The sequence below is a fragment of the Lissotriton vulgaris genome, chromosome 4_1 (genome assembly GCF_964263255.1).
Source record: "Lissotriton vulgaris chromosome 4_1, aLisVul1.2, whole genome shotgun sequence".
Lineage (NCBI taxonomy): Eukaryota > Metazoa > Chordata > Amphibia > Caudata > Salamandridae > Lissotriton > Lissotriton vulgaris.
In genome coordinates, this window is record NC_141691.1 from 1,233,936,437 (window position 1) to 1,233,957,336 (window position 20,900).

Consider the following 20,900-nt stretch of genomic DNA (forward strand, 5'->3'; position numbering starts at 1 on the left):
CAAGTGTGACTTGTAAGCAATAGGTACAGTATCCCCTTCATTAAAAGTCAGGTACGTGAAACCCACCGTCCCAGGGATAATTCTTATCACCAGGTTGGTCTGGTTATCACGAGTCTGTAAGTAGTCAGAAGCGAGCAAATCAGCCTGCAAAGACTGCAGAATGGCTGAATGCTCAGGCAGCCAGCATGATTTGGAAAAAGATGGTTGTATCAGCGCGTACAAAGGCTTGATACGCTGGGCATATTCCGGAATGTATGTTCTACCGAAATTCAAAAAACCCAGTAAAGACTGTAATTTTTTCAGCGTTGTCGGAGAGCGCAACTGCGCGCACTTCTCCAGGAAGTGAGGAGCCAACCCCTTTCCTTCGTGGTTAAGTTCATAACCCAGAAAAAACACTGTGTACTCCGCAATGTGTGATTTTGCAAAGTTAAACTTGTAACCCATGTCTGCAAAGTTACAAATTATGCTGTTTACTCGACACAGATGCTCCCAAAGTTCGTCGTCTGTGAGATAAATATCCACATACGAACAAGCAACTGGATCGAAGCTCTCTAAAAGAGAGACTATGCGGGCGGAAAACACTCCAGGACTATTCTTATATCCCATTGGGAGTCGTTAAACATTTTTTGTACGCCGCCGCACGTAAAACTGGTCCATTGGGAACTTAGACCATCTAATCTGTGTGCATAAAAACCATTGGAAATGTCAAGCGTGGTTTTGAACCTTTTACGCTCAAGACTATTCACTAGGGCAGAGCCGTGAGTATTCTGTACTGCACAGTTACGGCAATGCGAGTTCAAATGCCGGTAATCCAAAACCAGACGATATGAGCCGTCCGGCTTGTTCACAGTAAAAAGGGGATTATTCATTGGTGACACACACGTTTCAATTACACCTTGATATTCCAATTGTTCAAGGATAGCCGCGACAGAAGCTTTAGCTTCACGCCGTATGGGATACTGAGGTTGTGGCTGCGGCTGTGACCGTAAAGGAATCTCATGGCTAGGGGACAATTTATCCCAGCCACACTGATTTCGGTACACAGCCGGCGCAAGCGCCAGAGCCCACTCTTCTGCAAAATGCAGCGCTTCCACTCTCGATACAGTGTGCGCGAAACTGGGGAGGATCACCTCCTCCCCTCGCGGAGCTGCGAGAACAAAAGGTGGGGGCCAGTCAGCCTCCGAGAGCAAAATGTCATACGTAGACGAAAGATTTTCCCAAAATACCCCTTTTACAGTTCGCTGCATGTCACCTTCAATTAACAGGACAATTTCAAAAAGTCGTTCAGGGGGAGCAACATGTGTATCAGCCGTTTCAATCACAACATAAGTGTCAGTCGCTGTCACCTTCAACAGTGGACGGAGGGCCTCTCTCACTATGGTAATCTCCGCCGCGCTGTCCAGCAAGGTCAGAGCCCACGTCAGATTCCGAAGCCGCGTTCTCACTATCTGGGGCATATCGATGCGCCGTTAAGGCTGCGACCTTCTTCTTGGCAAACTGCGGTCTCTTGGGCGTAGAGTCGTCCCGCTGATCCCCTTCACTTCACGTGCGGGGCTGACCACGTCCTTGCTGGCCACCCCGGCCCCTGCCGCCCCCTCCACCACCGGTTGACGGAGCCGATGAGTCCTGAAAGGAACGAGGAGAGCGTTGGTCAGAAGCCTGAAATCTTTCATGCGATTTAATCGTCGCGCTATCGCGCAAATCATAAACTCGATCTGACTGCGCAGGTTGTGAAGGCGCCGGACTAGAAACCTGTGTCTGCTGTTGTTGTTGCTTACCCTGATTCTGCTTTTTTGGCAAATTTTGTTTTTTGGACTTGGGTTGTCCGCCCGATTCCGAAGACTGTCCCTAAGGCTGTTTCTTCTCCTTTTCAGAAAAAGCCTTTACACCCTTAGAAGTGCGGCCAACCATTTTATAAGCCGCCACAATAATCCTTGCTAACTGACGGGGTTTATCGGCATCGGGAATTAACGCCGGAGCATTGGCCACCTGAAAGTTCACTGCATCCCCCTTGACATTCGCAAGGATAAGACCGCAAACTGTCTCAAACGAGCCACTCAGGCGCATACCTAATTCAACCGCCGACTCCGGTCCGTGATCATCCTGAACACGTTTAAGGACCGCAGAAAGGTTTGACACAGACGGGGTGCCATAGCACCTCGAGTAAACCGCTGCAAAAGTCTTACCCCATGTTTCACAGTCAGCAAGTTCAGGGGCTAAATCTTTCGGTAAACTAAGCGTAAGAATCCGGTGTTTTTCACCCGGAGTCGTATTAGGAAACACAGCCTCCAGCTGGTCGAATTTCTAGGCAAGCCAGTAAGGAAAATCATCCTTATCCTGGGGCTTCTTGCCCATAACGGAATTCACCAAGACAGGACTGATTTTCAAACCAGCCTGTTCTGCTCGAAGCTGCGCACCTGCGGATGCTGCGCCATGAACATTACGACCAATGTAATGAACAAGCGCCCTAATCACTCCAACCGCGACTTCATGAAGACGCCGCAGGTCAGCTACACTACAAGTAGCGCGATTAGGGTGAGGAGTAAATGCACCCAAAGCGGGCCAATTTGTGCTCGGAATGGACAATGGACCTAACCTCGGAGCCGTTAAAGAATGGGGTAGGGCGCCACCAAACCAAACTCCGTGCTCTCAAGCATCGATAGGTACTTCCAGTGCCCTGTACGGAGCATAAGCCGCCGGTACAGCCGAGGCAGTGTATGAATGGAAGACACCCGAATTAGCGTCCACTTCCGGAAATGTCACCCAGGAATAAAACAATTCGTACGGGTATGCATGTTCCGCACTCACCACTAGAACCACAGCCAAGCCTTCCACAGGGACATTATATGCCCGTAAGTGGTCGCGAACCGCGACGCGGCTATGCTGCGGTATGTCCACGGCCATGGTAGCACAGGAAGAGAAAAAAGACAAAGAACACTTTGTAGCACAACTGGGTAGTAATTCAAAGAAACCGTTTTTAGAAGAATTCAAGCTTGAAAAGACCTATTTAAAAAATAGGTAGGTTTTTCCGACACCACCGTTTACCGGAAACGGGAATGAAGGTGTCAAGGTTTGAATGATATACTACTCGAGTGTCATGATATAAGGCCAACAACGTATGGGCGCCATGTAGCAGGGTTTCCGTTCTCCCACAGAACTGTGCATAGAGATCTAGAACCTCAGTGAGTTAGGATGATCCAAAACTCATCTCAGTGTCAGAAATCCCCTTACCTAGCTAGCTACAGTGTCTCACGGCTCATTAGGGAATGATCCATTTCTTAGACAAACCAGAACATGAACTTTAGAATACCTCAGGAATCGTGGAACACATGAACACTCTTTCGTTATATAATCATTTCAAACCAAAACTGAGAGTCAAAGAACACACGTGCAACTTTGGAATATTTATTATTCAATGCAAGGTTCTCAAACGCAGTATCTTGTATAATGCCAAAATGCAGATGATAAAAATCAGAGTTAGCAGCATAGTCACTAATCCATAGTAAGCAAACGGTGATAGCATGTTACATTGCAAAATCTATAGAAATCTATATCACCTATATTTCGCGCACCCTATTTAGCATATTATTTTATATCTAAGAAGGTCTCATTCGGGCTTTAGCAGGGCGGACCCATACCTCTAAATGTCAGTAGGAGTAGATCACATCAACAGCTACCAGCTCTCTTCATGCGCAGCACCAAGTGTCTACGTTCATTCCCTGTAACTCTATCTTAAACCCGCGTAGAGCCCAAAATGTTGGCATCAACATTATTTGTGTTATGTCTAATGTGGTGCGAGGATCAAGCCTCCCAGCAACCTTGTGTTAGGTTATTCCTAGAGTGTGCAGCTCTCAGTGTGCAGACAGTTGTACCAAGTGTACCAGGCAAAGCTGATAGCATAGTAATAACATATTATTCTCCAATAAATCACATCACCGCTTCTAGGTTGAAAGCGACAACAACAAGTAGGTGTCGTGTGCAAAACTGAAGCCGAAGGAAAAATGGCTTTTTAAACATGTAATACACTCATGCTAACTTAACGCAATATATGTAACGAAGTATCCATATGACAGAGTCTTATTTGCATATGACTGGGTCTAAACTGGTGGGGTGAGCAAAATAACAGTGGATATATGCCATATCTCTTGATTGGCGGTGAATTTTTGATTTATTCACAATTTCGTCCATCAGTTGTTCTAGCATCACACTCTTTTATGTAGACACTCCTGTATTCTCTGATGCAATGCATCATTTATAATATGATGTACGTCTTCCTCAAGAGAGGCAGAAGTAGTCACCGAAGAACACTTCCCTGACCCAATTGAGCTCCTCAATCAATCAATGATTTATAGAGTGCTGCTTATTAGCCTTGAGTATATCCAGGTGATGGGCTGGGTGCTTCTGGAAGTTGTCAGTTGAACGTCCAGGTTTTTAGGCCATCTCTGACCTTCAGTAGGGTGTATGCAGTCCGGAGGTTGAGTGGGAGGCCATTCCAGGTCTTGGCAGCCAGGTAGGAGAAGGGACTGCTGCCACTTCTGCTTTTGTCGAAGCAGGGCATGTGGGCAGGAAAGAGGGAGTTGGAGCATAGTTGTCTGCCCTGTTGGTGGAAGTTCAGTCTGTGGTTGAGGTAGGCTGGTACTTTGTTGTGCAGGGCCTTATAGGTGTTAGTCAGCAGGCATGGAGCCGGTGGAGTGCTCTGAGGTGGGGGGGTGATCCGGGCTCTTCTCTGGAGGTCGGGAATGAGCCTGGCTCGAGCATTTTTGATGTTTTGCAGTCTGCTCAGTAGTTGGGCGCTCGAACTTGGACCTGGGGATCTGGGTTCGAGTCTCAGTAACAACGTCAAAACCTCCTTTGACTCTGGGCAAATCACTTAATCTCCCCGTGCCTAAAATGAATGTGTGTCCTCATGTAACGTAACTGGTGCTATGTAAAGTGATCTGATACCCGATTCGGTTCGGGTCTAGTTTGCGCTATATAAAACTGTGCAAAAAATAAATAAAAAATGCCCACGTAGAGGGAGTTTCCGTAATCCAGGCAGCTGGTGATGAGGGCCTGGGTCACGGTGCGTCTGATGTTGATGGGGAGCCAGTTGAATATTTTCCAGAGCATGCGGAGGGTGAGGAGGCAGGTTGAGGAGACAAGGTTTATCTGCTTCCTCATGGTGAGCTTGTTGTCGAGTATGATGCAGAGGCTTCTGGCATGGTCTGTGGGAATGGGCGAAGGGCCCAGTTCCGCTGGCCACAAGGTGTCGTCCCATGGGGAGGTGTTGCTCCCAACGATGAGTACCTCCGTTTTGTCGGTGTTGAGTTTGAGGCATTTGTTTTGCATCCAGCTGGCTATGCTGGTCATGCATCTGTGGACATTGGTTTTGGTGTTAGTGGTGTTTGAGGATAGGGAGATTAAGAGCTAGGTGTCATTAGCATATGATATGATGTTCATACCATTGGATTTGACCAGCATGGCCAGGAAGGCCGTGAATGTTTTGAACAGCGTTGGACTGAGTGAGGAGACTTGGCTAACCCAGGAGATGATGTTCTTTGGGCCTGAGATGTAAGGCAGGAGGCAGACACTCTGGGACCTGCTGGTGAGGAAGAAAGCGATCCGTTTATAGGCATTTCCTTGGATCCTCATGTCATGAAGTATGTGTAGGAGGGTGTAGTGTGACATGGTGATGAAGGCTGCAGAGCGGTTGAGGAGGCTCACCTCTGCAGTGTCTCCCTGGTCAAGGAGAGATTAAATTCACCTGCAGCTGCAATTAGGGCAGTTTCTTGTCTGTGATTAGCACAGAATCTCAATTGGGATGGATCCAGGAGGTTATTGATCGCTAGTGGATGGAGAGTTGTCTTTTTATTGCTAGCATCTACGCGTTTTGGGCCCCATAGATATAAGTGACTTAGGTGCACAGCCACTCTTAAAATATCTTGTATGGCAATGTGCTTACCCCGAGAAATAGAGATAGCAGACTGGGCTGTGGAGTATGATGGTAATCTGCACTGTGCAGAGGTGTTGCAGCTGAAGGTCCATGGTGAACTGCCATTTACCATCAAGCTTCCAAAATGAAGAAAGGGTAGTTGGAAAATGGCAAGAAGTTAGCACATACATTTTAAATACTAAGAAATATTGTTGATCTAGTCATGGATTACTGCACGTTGTTTGTTGCAGAAATATTAAGAGAAAAAAAGTTTTTTCCAGATATTTGCAAATATATACATGCACTAATTCCCAAAAGTAATTTAGTATTTCAGATGCATGTGTGAAGATTGGCTGCATATGTCCTTCTTACTCCATCCCAATCATGTATGTAATGGCAAGTGAGGAGTTGTAACAGTTTCAAATTTCATCACATTTTGCATTCAAAGAAAGGTGTACTGAAGTGGGCTTGACACTCCTCCCATTCGACTGAAGCAGAGCTTAAAATGCACAGGAATTTCACTGGGGATGTTTCAAAGGAGATGGAAATGACCCAATATGTACTGCAGACACCATGCCTTTCCACCTGGGTATTTGATAACATTTAAAATCTCAGCCCTAAACAACAGGTGAAAAGGAAAACGTTGCTGTACTCTCGTGGGTGATGTGGGTATTGGGCAAGGAGCCTGCTAGTGTCAGCAGGCACCTGTTGCTATGTCCAGCAGGTTCCTGGGAGGCAATGCATATTAAAGCAGCCAGTCCTTCCCTGCTGCTTTTTTATTCATGCAAAGCCAGGCCAAGGCTATAATCAAATCAGGTACACTTGCTATCTGGGGCAACCCCCTTCCCACACATGCCAATAATGGATCTAGATGAGTGGAATGAAAAAACACAGCTAGTCACTCGCAAGGGGCATTTTATATCCCAGAAATGGGCACCCATGCTTTGGTGCAACATTCCGTCTGAATTTAATACAATGGTTTTAGTGAATTTATTTCAGATTATTAAAGAGAAACCAAATTAAAAAAAGCAATGCCTTTTAAAGTATGAAAATAGCCTAAAGGATGTTTGTGATAGTCTTTTGATTAAAAGCGACAGGATATCAAGAATCATCTACAGATATATAAACTATCCCACAGTATTAGAAACTGAGTCCAATGCAAATTACTGGTTACATATGATATAATGAAGAGAATTGAGAACTCCATGTTAGCATAGTTGCTGTTTCCAATCCGGGTGTTAGTGGTACTGGGGTAATATCATAACCTCGCATCCCTTTGTAAAGGGGAGTATTTTAATAGTGGTTCAAAAACAGTAGTTGGGAAAATCTAAATTTACATCATGTGAATAGCATTCATTTGACAGTCATTCTGCACCTGTTGTAAAAATCAATGCCGGAGTACCAATGAGCCAGCCACTTAAGTAACAGTATGCAGATAATCCATGTTTAGTCTAAGGGCCTGATTACAAGTTTGGCGGTCCCACTGCCATCATGGCAACCGATTCACCGCCGCCTACTAGGCAGTCCGCTTGCCATATGACGATGTTGTCAGATTGCTGTTTGAAAGCCCACCGGAGCACGCTGATACGACAGCCATTCGCAGACCGTCTTGACGGCAGTTGGGTTAAGCAGCTGTCATAGGGCAGTACAGAGAAGTTTCACCACTGTCCAAATTGCAAGTTGGCTTTCTGACTTGCTGATGATTGCAGTGGGACCGCTTGCTTTGAGTTGAATAGATTGAAGGAATTGTGGCGCATACTCACCCTTTTCCTTTTGTTTCCTTCACTCTCTGACATGGACCTCTTTCTCCAGGTCCCCCCTTCACAGCAACATCTTGACCCTGAAGAAAATATCCCTTTTGGCGCTGAAATCCAGTTAAGTCCATTTTGTACTATTTATCCATTAACTGGACTGTGCAAATATGGCCCAGACTCAAGCAATGGAAAAAACTTGTAGCAGTCATTTTTTCATGTGTCATTCATATGTGTACACTGAAATCAAAATATACACAACAGCATCAACAAACATGTCAAAATACACACTGCAGTTAGAAATACCGCCACAGCGCTAGTGGTAACATTGTAATTCAGCGGGTGGTAGACCGACGCCACAAGGGTTCTTCGTCGGAATGCAGCTGCGCCAATACGGCGATTCGGCAGTAAGACCTCCGAATTCGTAATCAGGCCCTAAGTTCTGAAAAACCTAGAGCAAGTCATTGTAGCTATTATGACAAGCTCAAACAATACTTCCTTCACCTTTTGACTACTTCTTTTTTTGAAATGGTTGAACCTCTACCCATTGAATAATGCAAATTATCACCCTTCTTCCTGGAATTGAAAAAAATAAAAACATCTTGTTATGCGATTTATAATCTCTTGGGAGGAGGATCAGATATGTTGCCTTACAATCCTCCGATACACTGATGGTACCCTGCTCATCCTCAGAATTGAGGCATGGAATGAGGATTCAATATGCTGGATCAGCATCTTTCTAAACGCTTTTCGCAAATAGATGTGATCGAATCTTTTGAAACTTAATACAGAGAAAATTCCAAATGTTGGGAAGTTTTCCACTGGACTGATGGATGACTAATGTTTGGTCTACTGACATTGGCACGGCTCTTAGTTTTGTCCACAGTGTGAGGCATCTGCACTCCATTGCTAGCATCTCTTCCTGGAGACACTCATATCCATGGTTTTGACTGCTTGCTTCCATCAGTCACAACGTGTCAGAAAAAAATGTAATTTTAAACCAGCTAACCTTCATGCTGTTGGTTGCGAATCTTATCTTGAAATTAGATAATTGAAGCAACTGGTATTCATGGCTCCCCGATTTTGCCTTAAGGAAACTACAGCATATACAAGACATTTTAGACCAATGTCTGAGCGAAATCTCTCAGATCAGATGTTACATTTTTACTTCTGATACCACATTTCCTCAGACATGAAGAAGTGAGGCATTCAGAACCGTAAATTACAATAATGTGGCTTCCAGTAGTTGCTAAAAGGGTTTGTATTTTGTAAATCTTTACGCTTCTATAGGGGTGAGTATTTCTTTCATTTGGGGTATGTAACATGAAAAAGCACGTGATGTATGAATGTTCAATAAATATACAGAATCATTTGATTGATGGCTAGACCAAAACAATGCTACATCCATGGCACAGGAGGATTCAAGAAGAATCTCTGAATAGTATACAGTACAGTCACATTACAAAATATCACAACATTTTGACAATATTTCCACAAAAAATAGATTGGCTTAATTGAGACAGCAGATGGGCATTTCTTTGATGCGACTGGACAGTAGAGAATTTCCTTGAAGTTGTTTAATTGAAAGTACTACCTCTTTGCAACTTGCTAATTGGAGGGGACAGTGTCATGCTCCATTACATGCAGGCACAGCCTGTGCAGGTAAGAGCAGCAGGTGGTGGGGGAGCCGACAGGTGACAACAAGGGACACGCTGTGATGCAGCAAGCCCAAGGTAAGTGTGTAGTAAGGCAGTTGTGAATAAGTTGAAGTAAGTTTTTAATGTAGAATACAAGCTCCCACAGACAGATACGGAGTGCATGCAAGCACCACAGGGGCTGGAACCAACTGTGTCGCCCAACTGTCCCATCAACCAACCGTCCCTTCAGGGACAGGCTCGCACACCAACGGGCAGCGCGAGGCAATTAACATAACACTACATATATCTAATTTCCTTAAGGAAGGAAAGACGGAGGAGGGGAGATAAAAAGAGAGAGTATGAGAAGGAAGAGAGAGAGAAAGAAAGAAAGAAAGAAAGAAAGAAAGAAAGAAAGAAAGAAAGAAAGAAAGAAAGAAAGAAAGAAAGAAAGAAAGAAAGAAAGAAAGAAAGAAAGAAAGAAAGAAAGAAAGAAAGAAAGAAAGAAAGAAAGAAAGAAAGAAAGAAAGAAAGAAAGAAAGAAAGAAAAAGAAAGAAAGAGGAAGAGTGAGAGAGAGAAGAAGTAAATCACCTGTACGTCACAGGTAATCTGACAACTCTAGAACTCCTCCTGGGGGAAGAAAAAGGGTTGTTGAGAGCATCAAGATCACGATATCTTAGGACAGAAGAATGTGGCATGACCTTTTCAGAACCTGCTTTTGGCCACTCGCCAACTTTGTCATCAACCTTAACAATCTTGTTCGTGTTCAACCAATTACACTTATTGACACAAACAGCACTACCACATATTTTGTCAATGGAGACAGCTTCGCTGAACTTAGAATCACACTTTTTCACAAAGCCCTGTCTCTTTATTTTGACAATGTCACCTACAGCAAACTCTCTGTTGGAGACATTTTTCCTGGCAACAAAATATGTCTTTTCCTTGTTTTGAACATTGCAAACTCTGTTTCTAACCATTACATCAAGTTTATGTGCTGATGGTATGCGTTTGAACCACTTAGTCATCCATGCAGGCCTAAAGTCCGAACTGGGCTTCCTGCCTTTGAGCAGTTCAAAGGGAGACACACCTGTCGATGAGTGGGGTGTGGTCCTTTAGAACCACAGCATAGTTCTTACAGCAGTGGGTATGGTTTTGTTGTGATTAATTGCCCATTTTATACAATCCCCAATGACTCTGTTGAGTCTCTCCACCAGCCCATTTGTTTGGGGATAATAGAGTGATCTTTTGAGGTGGGTGATAGAGGATTCTTAAAGGAATTCTTCAACATCAGCCAAGACTAACTGTACACCGTTTTCAGAAATGACAGTTTTGAGAACACCCTGCCTCATGAAGATCTCTTTCATAAACTCGAGAATCTCAATAGATTCAGCTTTGGGTGCAATCTTGACTTTGGGCCATTTAGAGTAGTAGTCAACTAAAACTATAGAAAACCGTGTCTGATGGGGTAGGCTGTGGAAGGGACCCAAAACATCAATAGACAATTTTTCCCAGGCAGGTATGGGAGTGAGGGGTAGATTGGATGTGCGTAGAGTCTTATCACTACCCGCACAAATGGTACACTCTCGGACAGAGGTCTTCAAACTATTTTAGGTTGAGCCCCCCAGCTGAAATTTTTTAGATGTTGGGCCCCCACCACCACCTGACAGAAATTTCTGGAATCTGGTACACTACATGATCGACTGCCACGCGCATATTACGGGCCATATTCGGCAAATAATGTTCAACACAATAAGAGTGTTTAGTAAACTGCAGGTTTGTGAGTGGGTGTGGTGAAATGACAGAGGCGTATTACACAACCCAAAACATAATTTTCCAAGATAAAATGTGCGCAAATTCTTTTTACTAGGATGCTTTGTTTTTCACAGGACATAGATTAATAATAACACCACCAACATGAATGGGACGGGTGTGCCGGTGTTTAGCCACATTCAGACTATCAATCTGTGGGTGGATTTTTGCTACTGCCATCCTCAGGTTGTGCCCCACATCCAGTCTTGTATGCTACTTAGTATTTAATACTGCAAGTGGTGAGAATCCAATCTCACAAACTCCTTAATAAATAAATAAATAATTTGTAAGATGTAAAGCACCATGCATAAGTGAACTAAAGGGAGGATTTCTGTGATGAACCCACTATAGGGAACACATTATGGGTGTTTTATTAAGTGGAACTTAAAATATGGAACCTGACTTTGCTTATGGGGGCTTTGCATTCAAGTAGTAGTTGGATGTCACGCAAAATGTCATATGCATGATGTATAGATCCCACACATGAGCACACATAGAATACAGAATAGTAACACATAGGCAAGGAAGTAGCTAGACAATTTAAATACCTTCCACTCTGAACTACAGCTCTTATGGCACCAAGAAAGCAAAGTAAGTCATCACAACCCTCCCCATTTATCATGTACATTTTGTCATCTATTAATTCTTTCACCATTCATTCTGTCCTTCCATCTGTGTCCCATCCATATCCAAATCTTTTCAACCATTTGCAAACCTATCCATCATCTATCATCCCATCCTTCATTTCACTCATCCATCTCTCCATCCACCCTTTCACTCATCCATCCTTCATCCATCCATCCTTTCACTAATCCATCCACTCTTCCACCCATCCATCCATTCACTCGTCTATCCAACCATTTACCTTTTCACCCAAGCTATCCTTTCACTCATCCATCCACTCTGCCACCCATTCACTCATCCATCCAACCATTTACCCTTTCACCCATCCAGCCATCCTTTCACTTACTCACCCGTCCACCCATTCAACCTTTCACTCATCCATCCTTCCTGCTCTCCCCCCTTCCTTTCACTCACGTATGCATTCTTTGACTCATCCATCTTTATATTCTTCTTTTCACTCATCCATGCACACATTTGCCCATCCATTCTGCCAATCATTCATCCGTTTTTACTCATCCATCTATCCATCCTCCCTCTCCCTCTCCATTCCCCTTTCACTTAGCCACCATCCTATCCACCCTTCACCCATCCACCCACTCATCCATTTACTCATCTACTCATGAATCCATCCATTGACCACTCATCCACCCTTATACTCTTATATCCATCCTTTTGTCCATCTACCCTCCTCACTCACTCATCCATCCTTACATCCACCCTTTCACTCATCCATCCATCTATTCATTTATTCACCCTTTCACTTATCAATACATCAATCCATCCATCATTTCTCTCATCCATCCACCCATTGACTCGTCCATCATCCACCCTTTCATTGATCCCTCCACCCTTTTACGCATCCATCTACCCTTCCACCCATACATACATCTATTTATTCTCATCCATCCTTCCACTCATGCATCCATCCATCCTTTCTCTCATTATCCATTCACCCTTTCACTCATTATCCATCCACCCTTTCACTCATCTGTCCATCCTTTCACTCATCCATCCACCCTTTACCCATACATCCACCATTTCACCCATACATCCACCATTCCACCCATACATCCACCATTCCACCCATACATCTATTTATTCACCCTTTCTCTCGTCCATCCTTCCACTCATTCACTCATCTATCCATCCTTTCCCTCATCCTTCCATTCACCCCTTCACTCATCCATTCATACTTTAAAAAAACACTATTTACAACATTGTGTTAAAAAATGACTCAAGCTCATGAGGGCAACACTCTGTAGAACAGAGCAGGCTCTTTCACCCCCCCCCACCCCCCTTAAAACCCACCCCCTTTGAAAGGCTGGGGCCCTGGGCCAGAGCCCACTTTGCCCATGCCTTAAAACTTCTCTGGAAACCTTGGTCCTTTCTGGGAAGAGCTAACTCTCCCAGGAGGGGGTTAATTCACGGAGTTGACAGCTTCAGCTGCAGTGGGAGGTGAGGGGTCTCCTCTGCTAAAACCGAAAGCGTGTCTGTTTGTTTACTTTCGTTTTTAGCAGAGGAGACTCCTTGCCTCGCACTGCAGCTGAAGCTGTCAACTCCGTGAATTAACCCCCTCCTGGGAGAGTTACCCGGACAAAAGGACGGGCACGTAGTGCCCCATCGATTTCTCCTCGCACCCCTCCAGCCGTACCAGAGTTCTCCAAACAAAGGGAAGATTGGAGTGGAGTGCGCGCCCTCCCTGGGATGGTGTTGCGCCCCCCTAGGGGGGCACGCCCCACAGATTGAAGAACTCTGCTCTATGTCTCTATCCATATGGGGCCACCAGAAATACTCTCAAATCCTACGCTTGGTAAGAGTAGCACCCAAGTGTCCCTCATGGACCTTTGTCAACAGCGTTTTTCTTATATCGAATGGAGGAACTATTTTGTCCAGTCTGAAAACAAGGCCATCTTCTAGCAATAACTCATCACATAATTTTACTAAGGGTTGAATATCAACATTTACATTTCTCTCTTTAGGACACCCCTTCACAATGTATTGTTTTACAACTTTCAATGTTTCATCAGAGTCCATGGCAGCATACCAATTGGTTTTAACATCGGAACACAAATTTTTTTGTTCTACCTTTACAACAATGCAGTCTTCATGCTCATCATCATCAATATACTTTTCTTGGACCACTGACTCGTTGGGAACAGATAACAAAAGTGAAAGACCTTCTGCTCAAACGTTCTTTCCTACCGAGATATGTACAACATCGAAGTTGAATTTGATCAGTTTAGATGCAAGACAGGCTATCCGTATCGTTGAGTTACAATGATTGGTGTTCCCCAAAATGGCTACTAATGGTTTGTGGTCTGTTTGTAGGGTGAACTTCCTGCCACTTAGGTAGCACTTGAACCTTTCGATAACCCACCAACAGGCAAGAAGCTCTTTCTCTATGACAGAATAGTGAGACTCTGTGTCCCTAAGAACCCTAGACGCGAAACCTATTGTGTATTCCTGAGTGCCTATTTCCTGGGTCATGACAGCACCCAAACCATAACAGCTTGTGTCTACAGTCAAGGTGCAGCATGTTAATGGTTCAAATGGTGTTAAGGCTTTGACCGTAGTGAGTTGAGTTTTGAGCCAATCAAATACATATTTACATTCTTCATCCCACAGAAAACACAGTTTGATGTTTGAGCAAGTTAGATATTGGTCTTATTTTGGTGGCGTAATCAGGAATGAATCATGAATAAAATTCAGTTAAACCCAGTAAGGATTTCACACCTGTTTTGTCTTTTGGGGCAGAGGCATCCACAATGGCTTGGACAAGACTAGGTTTTGGCATTACACCAGCAGGTATTCTACAGAATCCTTCGAGAACACACATTTGTCTCGCTTAAGCACAACCTCATGCTCTTGAAATGCGGACACTAACCAACCTAGTGTTTCATCATGTTCTGTCTGGTCAGCTACGTATATGCAGACATCATCTTGGAAAATTGCTACATTTTTTATGCCTTTCAGGAGATTGACCATCAGTCGCTGAAACGCTGCTGAGGCCAAGCCAAACTGAATGTGACAGAATTGATACATTCCTGAGAGAGAATTGAAGGCTATGAGATGACGTGAGTCCCTGTTGAGTTCAACCTGGTGATAAGCAGATGCCAGGTCGAGTTTTGTAAATAACTTTGCTCCTGCTTCCATGCCCAACATTTCATTGATGTTAGGTAGAGGGTTTGGGTCAACCCAAATTTCTTTGTGCAGGCTGCGCAAGTCAATGCATATCCTCAACTGGTTGTTCTTTTTTCGTGCTACGACTAATGGAGATGATCAATCTGATGATTCAACCGGCTCGATCACTCCTCTTTTACGCATAGACACAAGCTCTTTTTCCAGGTCTTCCCTTATGCTGAAAGGTACACTCTTCAGTTTATGTCTTACCGGTAGAGCGCCTTCTTTGATCTTTATTCTATTTTTGAAATCTTTAAATTTCCCCAATTCTCCTGAAAAGACTTTAGGGTATTTGTTAGGAAGTTCTTCCACTTGCATGGAATCTCGAATGGCTAGGACCTGATCTTTAGCACCTGGGCATAACATCATGTCATACAAACCTTGATGTAACCACCCTAGGATATTCAACCCATGTATTGCCACATATATTTTTCCATGAATGCATCTGTTTTTGAACTCCATAATATCTTCAAAGTACCCTAGTAGATCAATTTTACGTCCTTCATAGGACACAGGGGCATGATCTGGGGGAAATAACGGCCTCTCACCCCAACTTTCTTTAAATAGAGACTCAGTAATCATGGTGATACGTGCACCTGAATTCACAAGAAGTTGCAACTTCTTTTCTCCAACTTTTATGTTAACATATGGGTCTACACAATCATTGGGATCACCTGTTCTGATATAGCAGTCCTTTACAACAAGAATCATATTTTTCAATTCTTGCAAGGGACCTTCATTTTCACTGTCACTGATATCTTTGACACGTACATGCACACATTTTCTCTTATCTGACTCTGGCAGACTTTGTAGAAATGGCCCACTTTACCACATTTTTTGCTGGGCATGGCCTACCATTTTTAGTATAAACAGAATTACAACACCTAAAACAAATGTCAGTTCTTCTGAAAAAACTGCTCCATGTGTTATCTTTTTTTTTTCTTGTAATTGGAAAGGCGTACTGGAGTGACAACTTCTGCAGTCTTGCTCTCAAGTTCCTTCACTGATACTTAAGAAGTTTCAATACTTTTTGCAATCCGAATGGACTCTGCCAGAGAGGGATTTTCAAACGACAGTAGCTTTAGTCTAATTGTTCTGTCAGAGCATTGACTTATGAACTGGTCTCAAACCAGCTGCTCACTGAAATCTTTGCATTCACAATCAGCAACCATTTTCCCAAGAGCTGTGGTGTATGTGTCTACGTCTTCATCACTCTTTTGCACTCGTTTGAAGAATGTATGTCTCAACACAACTATGCTCGGATGAACATCATATCTCTTTGCTAATTTCCTAATGGTGCTCTGATATTCATCTTGTTGTTCACCTTCTATAGGTTCTGCCTCTGGCAAGTGCTTCAATGTAGTTCTCCCTTCAAACTCTAGAGAGTGTACAGGTAAAACCTTTTTCCATTCTGGTCTGAATCTGTGTGCACCAATTGCCCCTAAATAAGTTTCAAATGCATCAAGTCAGTGTTGCCTTTTTACAGGTGGTTCTCCTGGTGAGGCAAGAAATGGGGGTGGAGGTTGCACATCGTGCATATTGAGGGACGATTTGTGAAGAGGAGGCAAAAAAAATTAATAAGGGAAGTGCAGAGATGTCACAATTTACAATTAAGTAAACAGAAAACACTGAAAAACATTGGAGATTTTGTAACCCTGATGACGTCTAGTAATGAATCACAGGTGTCCGTGTCACCTAGTAAGCCAATGCATGCTATGGTGAACAAGAGGGTGGACAAGGGTGTGTGTGTCACTGATAGCCGTGTTCCAATGCTCTCATTTATAATTGTACAAGTGTGCGTGCCACTGTTTTGGGTGTGTGTGTCACCGAGATGGAGTGCGCGCACTGTGAAGAGTAAAATAATCGAAGGTTAAATCAGTTCCTGGATTTGCTTGCCTTTAAGATAACTTGTAGAATTGTACCAGCCTGTTTCCGTCTGGATAGAAGAGTACGTTCCGATGAGTAAGGTTGTGAAGAGAAAAAAAAAAATCACCTCACACACGAAGGCTGTAGATGCTGCCAAGCGTGAAGCGAAGCTGACTTGTTTCTCTGACTGCTTCACTGGGTATGCCCCAACTGAGGACTGAAGAATGCTTGGCTCTTGGGAATGATGTGTCACGGCCAGTCGCTCCCATGGTTTTCCGCTCACCTAACATCAATTTACACAACAGTTGTAGGCGGAGCACCCGGGCACCCTTTTCAGGAGAATTCCTTCCTGACGTTTTGGAAAGTCTCTCCATTTGTGAAAAGAATCCAGAGTGCAACCGGCATTACTTCATGTCGCTTACTTGTGCTTTTTCTGAAGAACTGCCCCGTTTGCCTCTTCTGTTCTTAAGCACTACAATGCTCCTCCTGTGGTATATTCACTTTGTCTTTCCTTCACATGGATGCTGTGTGGAAATTTGTGCAGAATACTCGTCGCCACGAAGAATGTAGTAATGAGCCAGTGGTGAATAAGTTGAAGTATGTTTTTAATATAGAATACAAGCTCCCACAGACAGATACCGAGTGCAAGCACCTCAGGGGCTGGAACCAACTGTGCTGCCAAACTGTCCCATCAACCAACTGCCACTTCGGGGACAGGCTCGCGCACCAACGGGCAGCGCGAGGCAATTAACATAACAGTGACATCTACAAAGTCTTTTTCTTTTTTTTAATTTAAGTTTCTCTCGCTGCCTTCTGTCGACTGCCCCCTAACCATACCCCCCACCCTACGATCTTACCTGCACAGTTACATGTGCAAGCTTGGGTCCGGATCACAAAACATTTTTTACTGTCACTTTTAAGGTATTGTCTTTTGTAGTCACCCTTTACCACAGTGTAACAAAACTGGATTCTGGAACACTTTTTACCACTAAAAACTGGATTCTGGACTTGGCAATGTGTGACAAGCACGTTTGTGTTCATTTGCTGAATGAAATGTTGCTGTGCTGGTGATATGTTCTGGTGTTTTGTATACTTCAGATTTTGTGTGTTCTGTTTTGACTGTTCTATTGTGATATGGCCTTGAATGTTTTAATTGTGGTGTCATGTTGCTTTTAGTATGGTATTGACTTATGTTTAGCTGCTGACAGATATGACAAAAAATCACTTCTTTATTTCCAGCCAAAAGCAGCAAATGCTTTGAAAATTCCTGTGACAATCATTTACCACTTTTTAAATTGGTAAAAAAAGAAGCACTGTTCGAGATAAAGTTATCTTCAGTGTACACCACGATTGTAACTGGTATTGATAATACTAATTTTGATTTCATTCTATTTTTTCATTGAGAAGTTTCTGTGTGTAAATTTAATGAGTGGACATTTTGTCATCTATGGTACAATTTAGCACTGCAATATTTAATGGTAAACTCCCTCAAGTAGTAATCTGAGATTATAAACCAGAGTTCTTTGATTCAGCAAGCAGGCCAATTGTCAACAGAAAGCAAAAATTGGTTGCCATGGTCCAGAAACGTCTGTGATAGATCATATGAATGACAAACTCGCCACCTTCATCTGAAAACGCAATGGGCGATTAATACGAATTATTTAAAAAATGCGTCTTAATAGATATTCATAGAATCAACTAGAAGAACACTTCCTCATTCTCCATCGTTTTTTTCAGTGCTTAAGTTTGAATTAGTGACTAATGAATGACAAATATTTGGTGACAATTAGAAATCTACACTTGTGGGTAACATTTTTATCACACACGTTATAGTGCTTTTGTTCTGACACTCGCTTCCAGACAAATGCTGTTGAAAACACGCAGACCTCTTCGATTTTCCTCTAATGTTTAATAAGCCTTCAGGCAATGGCTTGCAACATGCAAGTGCAACAGAACTAATATCAAGTGATTTCATGTCAGCTTGTGAGAACGTGTCACGTGATGGTCTCATGCCAAAATGCAGAATAATAGACTGCAAAAAAACAATCCACTTTGAAATTGACAGTGACAAAATTTGACTATTTTTGTTTTACACCAGTAAGAAAATGAACATTCTTCTCTATTTTATACTTGGCCACAAACATGTTGTGAATACTATAGTTCATTCTTCTGACATTCATTTACCATTAATGTATTGTTTTAATCCACGTATGACTTGCATGTCTGTTTTTTCCCATCCGTAGGAAGACGCACAAACGTACATTCATTAACAATTTATACAATACCGTTGAAAATAGTAGCAAACTTCGTGCCTGAAGTCAAAAGTAGTCTAGCTGAAACGAAAGTTGTGGAATGAAAATATTCAGACTTTGGAGTTTTCTCTCCCCCCCGGCCCATTAACACCCTTTTGAAAGGCCCTATCAGCTGCTGAGAGGCTCGCATGTCGATGGCAAGGCTAAGCCAATTTTTTGATTCTGTGAACATGTGTTTTGGCTGAAAATTGTAGCTGTTTGAGAGCACGCAACGGGAAGGAGGCACAGGAACTATTGACCTTGGTACAGTTGCCAGCATGATAACTATTATCCAGAGTATGACGATACAACGCACTCTATTACCAAGCACATTTTTACAATGCGGACTTTACAACGCACCTACCATTACAACAAATATTTTTACAAGGCATGTCAGTACCACGCATGTATAAGTACCTTTACCATGCAAACCAATGCAACTCGTGTTATTACAACGCATGTTTAAAAACTCATCATAAATAGTGCCTTTTGCTCGGAATATAAATATATATATATATATTTCCACACACAAGTTAGCCCCGAAAAGAGAGAGGCCACCGGCAGTACAACAATTCACTTTTATTTTTCATGCGAGCAGCTTGCAAACAGGCTCCCAACAGAAACGAAAACCTTCATATTGCCAAACGCGTTTCAGAAAATTCTTTCCTTCCTCGGTGGCTGTCAGGCAATCAATGTCAAAACCACAGTTCATGTGCACAAAATAAATCCAAGACCTGCCCGAGTGGGCGTGGCCACTCTCCTAGCCTTCTGGGTCTCGTAGTGCCACACGGTATTACTCAGGTGAGTCCGCTTTGAGCATTGTGCCAAATTTAAACAAAATGTACATGCCCATGTGGGTTGTTATTCGAAGCTGTAGGGCTGCCTGTCACGCATTACTTTTATTACTTTGGTGGGTGCTTGCCACATGGAAGGTGCTGGACAGTGGTGAGGGTCAAAATTACTACTACTACTACTACTACCCCACTGGGTGCTTGCCTCAGGGAAGGTGCTGGACAGTGGTAGGGGTCAAAATTACTATTACGTCTGAGCTGAATTGTGTGCACACCAGAACGCCATTGCCTCGAGGCGAGTGCACTGCTGCCGCAGAGGGAAGCGGAAAGCCACCGCAGTGAGAAAGGAAAGGGAAAGGAAAGCAGGCTGCCGGTCGGGCGGCCGGCCCTCGGCTTCACACCTGTCACTCGTCTCCATCTGCCGATTCAAACGGCTCACAGGCTGGTTGCTTGGCTGCTCCCTGCCCCCCTCCCCTGTGGTGTGCAGTGCAGACCAGAGCGCGGGAGCGCGACCGCAGGTGGCCGCCAGAACTCGCAGCCTTTGCAGCAGCGGCCGCGGGCAAAATTCGGGAACGGCCCGGTCGCGGCGGGAGCCCTCGGCAGGCAGCCGGCCGGGGCCACGAGAGCTCTTGGTCAGCTCAGGGCCAGTCTGGAAAGCGGAGAGGATTGCAGCAAGGTCCCCTACAGCGGCAGGAGCATTCCAGAAGCCGCGGGAACACTCAGCAGCAGGAACAGTAGCAGCGAGGGCTTCCCCTGAGGCGGTGGGAGTCGCAGGAGCCACTGAGACCAGCCTGTACATCTGTGTATCTGCCGACGCGGGAGACAAGAGGTAAGAGGTGGAGGCAAGGGTGGCAGCCGTTAGAGGTCGCTGCTAAGTAAGAGCCAGAGGGTGCGGTCTGAGGGGTTGGTAGACTAGGTCTCCAGCTTGCAGCCCCCCTCGTGTGCACCGCTTGCTAACCCCCTCCATCCCCCTCCACCCCTCCGTGCCCTCAAAACAAAAAACACAGCTCAACCCAGGGGCCCACATCAGCACTAGTAC